The sequence below is a fragment of the Carlito syrichta genome, unplaced genomic scaffold, assembly GCF_000164805.1.
Source record: "Carlito syrichta isolate Samal-C Ts95f unplaced genomic scaffold, Tarsius_syrichta-2.0.1 Scaffold308842, whole genome shotgun sequence".
NCBI classification, from domain to species: Eukaryota; Metazoa; Chordata; class Mammalia; order Primates; family Tarsiidae; genus Carlito; species Carlito syrichta.
Window position 1 is genome coordinate 1,102,233 of NW_007252938.1, and position 6,928 is coordinate 1,109,160.

Genomic DNA, 6,928 nt, shown 5'->3' on the forward strand with positions numbered 1-6,928 from the left:
CGACCCCACGGGCTCAGGCAGTCCACTCACCTCAGCCTCCCAAAGGCATGGGATTACAGGCTGAGCCACTGAGCCCGGCAAAATTTACCATTTTTAAGTGTGCAGTTCAGTACTAAGTACGTTTACATGACTGTGTAACCATCACCACCATCCATCTCCAGACCTTTTTCATCTTACCAAACTGAACTCTGCACCCATTAAACACTAATTCGCCATTCCCCTGTTCCCCAACCCCTGACAACCACCATTCTACTTTCTGTCTCCATAAACTTGACTACTCTCAGTACCTCATGTAAGTGGAATCTTACAGCATTGATCTTTTTGTGTCTTAGTTCAGTTAGCATAATGTCCCCCACACTGTAGCACAGGGTCCCCAACTACCAAGCCATGGACCAATACCGGTCCGTGACCTGTTAGGAACCGGGCCACACAGCAGAAGGTGAGCAATGTAAAAGTGAAGCTCCATCTCCTATCAAATCAGCAGCAACGTTAGATCCTCACAGGCGCCCGAACCCTACTGTGAACGGCACATGCGAGGAATCTAGGTTGTGCACTCCTTATGAGAATTTAATTCCTGGTGATTCCCCCCAACCCACGTTTGTGTAAAAATTATCTTCCAGGAAACCTGTCCTTGATGCCAAAAAGGTTGGAGACTGCTGTTGTAGCACATTGCAGAATTTCCTTCCTTTCTAGGGCTGAGTAATATTCCATCACATGTATACACAACATTTTGTTTATCCATTTATCCATCGATGGACACTTGGATTGCTTCATTCTCTTGGCTCTTGTGGATGATACTATTATAAGCAAAGGCGTGCAAATATCTCTTCAAGACCCTGCATTCAATCCTTTTGTACATATACCCAGAAGTGGAATTGCTGGATTCTATGGCAATTCTATTTCTCACTTTTTCAGGAGTCTCCACACTGTTTACTGAAGCAGGTGCACCATTTTACATTTGCACCAACATCGCCCAAGAACTCTCATCTCCCACGTTTTCTGGGGTTGTTCTTCTTTTTTCATTTTGATGAGATGGTACCTAATTGTGGTACATTGTTATTTTTTGGTATAAAAATACATTTCATAATTTCTGTGATATTTGGGTGTTGCCTCCACCTTGTTTTTTGTCACCTACAATATCTTAGGCAGACAGACACACTCACACACCCACGTGATATTGAAAAGATAGTTTGAGCCTTAGTGTGTGGTTGGCTTGTTTTTGTTTGGGGAATTTTTTTAATGCCTTTGTAGATGTGATTTTTTTAAATTTTATTATTTTTAAATTTATTTTTTAAAATAGAGACCAGTCTTGCCATATTGTACATGCTAGTCTTGAACTCCTGGCCTCAAGCAAGCCTCCTGACTTAGTCTCCTAAATTGCTGGGGTTACAGGCATGAGCCACTGTGCCCAGCCTCATGTGATTGTGTTGATTTTCACATTCCTCGGGACTATAAAGAATAATACAGAGCCTAATCCACCCCTCTCCTCCCAGGAGCTTAGTCCATTGTTTCGGACAGATGAGTCCCCCTCAGGTGAGTCCCATGCCTTAGTCTGAAAGGCTGGGCAACTAACTTCCTCAGGAGTTCTAATTTAGTCAGGGGCTCACTTAGACAGGGAAGGAGGGATGACAAGAATTTTCTCACACTGAGCTCTCAGTGGTTCATGTGGCAAAATAACATTTTACGTTACTGATTTTCCCATTTTGACTTACTGAAGCGATGGACCAGGACCAGGCCAGTTACAAAGAATGTACCTCTTTCAATGATTCTCATGAATACGCAGGTCACGCTTGAGGCAGATCTCTGCACTGATCACGGAAAGGCATCATGATCCAGGAAGCAGAAAAAAGCAGGTTGCCGAGTAAGATGAATATTAACATCATTTATGTAAAAAGAACACATAGTTATGCTTAAATATACATAAGCATGTCCTGGAAGGTTACTAAAAAAAAAAACGGGTACTGTTTTGGTGACAGGGACTAGGAGTTGGGGTAAGTCCTCAAATCTTTGTATTTTACTTTTACCCTTTGACATGACTTGTAATTCTAGCCATAGCATGTATCACTTTTATAATAAAAATAAAGATTTGGCCAGGCACAGTGGCTTATGCCTATAAGCCCAGTCAGTACTTAAGGAGGCTGAGGTAGGAGGATTGCTTGAGCCCAGAAGTTCAAGGCCAGCCTGAGCAACAAAGTGAGACTTCGTCTCTACAAAAAAAAAAAAAATTAACCAGGAATAGGGGTGCAGCCCGTAGCCCCAGCTACTTCGAAGGGCTGAGGCAGAAGGATCGCCTGAGCCCAGGATGTCGAGGCTGTGGTGACCCGGGATGGTGCCACCGCACTCCAGTCTGCGCAACAGAGTGAGACCCTGACTCAAAATAAATTAATTAATTAATTGAAAATAAAGTTTTAACATAGATATTTTAGGAAAAATTAAAAGGGTGATAAAAGGAAATATACTAGTAAATCCATCTCATGTCTCCAGCTGTGGCGGGGTAGCGGGGCATAACCCTGCTTGGACCAGGTTTCGTGGAAGCAGGGTCTGAGACGGGGCTTCGGGGAAAGTGATGTGTTGAGAATGTGGTCTTAAGAGAAACAAGAATGAGGGTGAGGGAAGGACAGGAAAAGGGAAGAGACTGAGAAAGGATGTGACTTTTGAGGAGGTCTAGCTACCACCTGATTCCTGGGGAGCCCCGGAGCATAAATAACACAAGGCTGATCTGCCCGGAAACAAGGGAGTTGGGGGCTTTTTCTTCTTCCCCCACTCAGACCTCAGCTGTGGGTATTGAGGGGAGGGAAGAGGTGGGGAGGGAACAGGAGGGGAGTGGTAACTCTCGGGCACCTCTTGTCAGAGGGCTCCAGTCAACCTTCCCAGTCCCCAGGAAAGGCTGCAGGTGTGAACCATTAGCTCTAACACCTGCAGCTGAAGAGTAGGGGGCACTTGGTTGACAAGCGGGATCCAAAGGGAATCCCGGCTACATCCCCGTTCCCTGGTCACTTGGGAATTGAACCCAAACTGTCTTTCTTATAAACATGTATAAACTGTAAACTGATTTATGAAATGGTTTTTCTTTCTTATTTTTTTAACTGTGGAAAAGTACAGGCCACAGGACATTTTAGCGGTGGAAATACTCAAAGGAGGAAGATGAAAACAAAAACAAAAAACAGCTTGGAAGGATCCATTTGGGCTGCAAGAGTTCTGCAGTGGAGGGAAGACACTAGGAGGCTGGAGAAGAGAAAGTGCCACAGTGCAGAGCTGCTGCCCAGGGAAGCCTTGCAGGAAGGAGGCGGTGAGTGTTCCAGTCTGGCTGTTTATGTCTGTAGAGAAGTTTTTTCTATTTTTTTTTTTTAACTCATGGACAATGTATATCTTATTAGTAATTATACCTCTCTTTCTGCATTGAATTTGAAAAAACTCAAAGCCAGGACTAAATAACCCCAGGGAAAAGGGCCAGGTGAAGGCAGGGATTGCTCTAGGAAGGAGAATCGTAAGGCCTAAAATTTCTTGGGCTACCTTGACATCTTTGAGGCTCACAGGGACCCAAGAGCCTAACTGTGAGTTTCTCTGTGAGTTCCCCTACCCTCATCAGCTACGCCTCTGTCCCAGAGGGCAAGGCCCCAACCTGGCTATTCCCCTGATATATCAGTTACCTCACTCAGTCACCAACCCAACAGGGTTCACCTCCCTGCCAGGCCATGAAATTACTCAATCAAGCCAGTCCTACTGTCCCATGGGAAGCTGAGGTTACCTCACCATTCGGGACTGTTTGAACATAGACAAGGCCCCTATACCTGGCTTCTTTCTGCCTCCTCCCTTAGCGAGTGGCCTCTGGCCAGGTCTGATCTCGGAAGAGTATGCATATTTCCAATAATGAGTCATGGGATGCAGGTGCCCAAGCAAAACTGAAAACAATGTAGTTGTCACTGATAATATAAACACCATATCAACTTTGAATGATTAACTGGCTTGCTTTGATTATAAAACTGCTTGCTATACTGCCCTGAGGTGTGTATTCTTCACTGACCGGCCCTCATCAGTGCCTCCCATAAGTGCTAATCAACGGATGTCTTTCCCTACCGGACCTCTGGGTGATTTCTTTGGAAGAAAGAATATTATGCGCAAGTCCTCTCAGGTTTTGGGTTACTGTTGCCCTCTTGTTACTACAAAGCGTGACCCCACACAGCCCCTGCTGGTTCACTCTGTTACTCAGTGCAGCCCTCACACGGCCCTGCATGACCTGCTGTGTCCTCTTCTCCTGGCCATGAGTCTGTGTGACTAAGCTGCAGTTGATAGAGACCCTCTTACAGTAACCCTCCTTAACTAATAATGTTGTATTATTATAGAGTTACTGCCCGGCACATACCTGCATTTCTTAAAATCCGCAAGTGTTAGGTCACAATCCCAGCAGGGCCTCCAGAATGTTAGGTCAGGCCCACCAGGGGGTGATTGGTATGTGATTTGGTGCCACATGAAAGATGCAAAGAATTGCACAGAAATTAGATTGGAAAATATAGTTTATTTAAAAAGTAAATTAAAGAGAGAGAAGAGAGAGGAGATATTCACTTTGCCAGGGTAGGGGAGGGGGCCAAAGCTAAGAAACATGGCGGCAGTCGCTCAGAGAGCCATGTGAACACGCCAGAGTTTAGCAAAGCTATGGCAAATGGCTGCTCCAGGTTGAATCCTGTTGTTGCTGATGTTGTTTTTGAGTTGGAGTCTCACTCTGTTGCCCAGGCTGGAGTGCAGGGCCATGCTCACGGCCACCACAGCCTCAACCTGCTAGGCTCAGGAGATCCTTCCGCCTAAGCCTCCCAAGTAGCTGGAACATCGCCACACCCGGCTAATTTTTTAAATTTATTGTAGAGATGAGGTCTCGCCAAGTTGCCCAGGCTGGTCTCAAACCCATGGGCTCAGGCAATCCTCTCACCTCAGCCTCCCAAAGTTCTGGGATTATAGGCATTTGCCACTGTGCCCAGCCTTTGAATCTTTTTAAACCTTCCCTTTGAGGGGGGAAGGTCGTTAAGGTGATTGGGTGGACAGGTATGCAGAGGTACTGACGTCAGGTGATGGACAGCAGAGAGATGGGTGGGTTAGTCACATTACTGCTGCCATGGTGGTGGGGTCTGTTTGTGTCATGAAGATCACGAAGGGCTAATTGAGTTAGCTTGGGTCTTATGGGTGGAGGCAAACACTCGAAATAGAAAAGCTAATTAGCACAAAACAAGCTGGGGGGGAGGGCTGCAAAACAATTATCTATAGCTACCTCTGAGAAACTGATTCTGTCCTTGGCTAGTGATTAGAGGGTAAGTTATGTGAACCACTAGAAAAACATGAGATTTAGGCAATGTTAAAATGGCTGCTCACTGGGTATATTAAATCCATGTCATGTCCTTGCAGTAAGATTGTCTTAATCCTCCCTACAACAGAATGAGTCACAGAGCCCATGGTATTAGTCACATAGTGAAATAGGTTGTTATTCATCCCTATGATCAGTAGTTGAAGTTAGAAATATAATTATATTAATCATGTAACCGTAACCAGTACATTTTTGTTGTACCCATTGATCGATGGTATATGTTCCACTTTGTAGTAAGTTACACTAGCACTTTTACTTAGAGTTACTGATAAACTAAATTACAGACTCCTGGTAATAGGTACCAAAAATATGTAGACGATGAATGTTATAACTGATGAAATGTAATTGAAACTGAAATTTTACAGATTGCCAGTTTGATGTTAATCAATAGCAAACCTCAATGCTTATGCTTATAAATACAGACTGTAAAAACTGAGGAGCTGAGCTGGCCTTGGTGTCTATACTGGCTTGTCTCCCTGAACTCCGAATTCAGAAATAAATTTTTTTCCTCCCAGATCCCTGCCTCTCAGGTTTCATTGGCAAGCGAGAGAGCAGCTGTGTTCCACGGACCATATCACTGTCAGTCTCACTGTCCAGTGATAGGGAGATTGTGTGTTTGGCCATTTCATATTATTTAGGGCAGGGGACCCCTCCCTCACCGATGGGGTGAGTAGGAGGGATCAGAACGGAGTGACATTTTGAGCCATGAGGCTTTTCAGGAACATGCTGCATGTGCAAACCCTTAACACCAGCAGAAAGTCCTAGTTGCCCTTCCTTTGCCTATGAAGCAGAGCTTTACTTCTGTACAATGCAGTAAGTTTTAAACTTTAAAAGCTGACTGGTATAACAAAGGAAGTGTTTTAGAAAAAATCAACAGTTGTGTTTAGAAACACCCCCCCCCCTCATATTTCATGCCTGTCTGCCAGGATATCTCCAGAACTAGGCTGCTATAATGCTAGGTTAACCTGAAAAGGGAACTTCTGAAATTTGATCTCTAGAAAAGAGAGGGTTTTTTTTTGTTTTTTAAAGAGATGGGGTCTGGCTATGCTGCCCAGGCTGGTCTCGAACTCCAGCCTCAAGAGATCCTCCCATCTCAGTCTCCCAAGGTGCTGGGATTACAGGCATGAGCCACCATGCCCAAAAAGAAAGATTTGTTTTCTTGTTAGGTCTATACTCATAAAAAGAAATTAGCACTGGAATCGGTAAGGATTTTCTGTTAATTCATTGTCTACTATAGACTTATCAAGCCACTTGAGGATCATGAAATATAAAAGCAAAGCTTGCTTAGAACAAGTCCTGGTGGTTCCATTGTCTTGCCCCCCAGCACGCCCCTGGTAGAAAGGACAGGCAAGCATCCCCAGACCGGGGGATTCTCTTTCCCCAGGGTATTTAAGGAAGACACAGGAGAACAAATTGTACAGAGTTTACTTCTTCAACAGTGAAGAATGCCCACCAAGAAAGGAAGTACAACATGCAGTCAAAAACGAAAGCTATTGGCTCGCTCGGCTCTTCTCATTCTACAATAGATGAAAATCACGTGAAGTCCTGGAGATGACATCATATTGTCATTTGTCA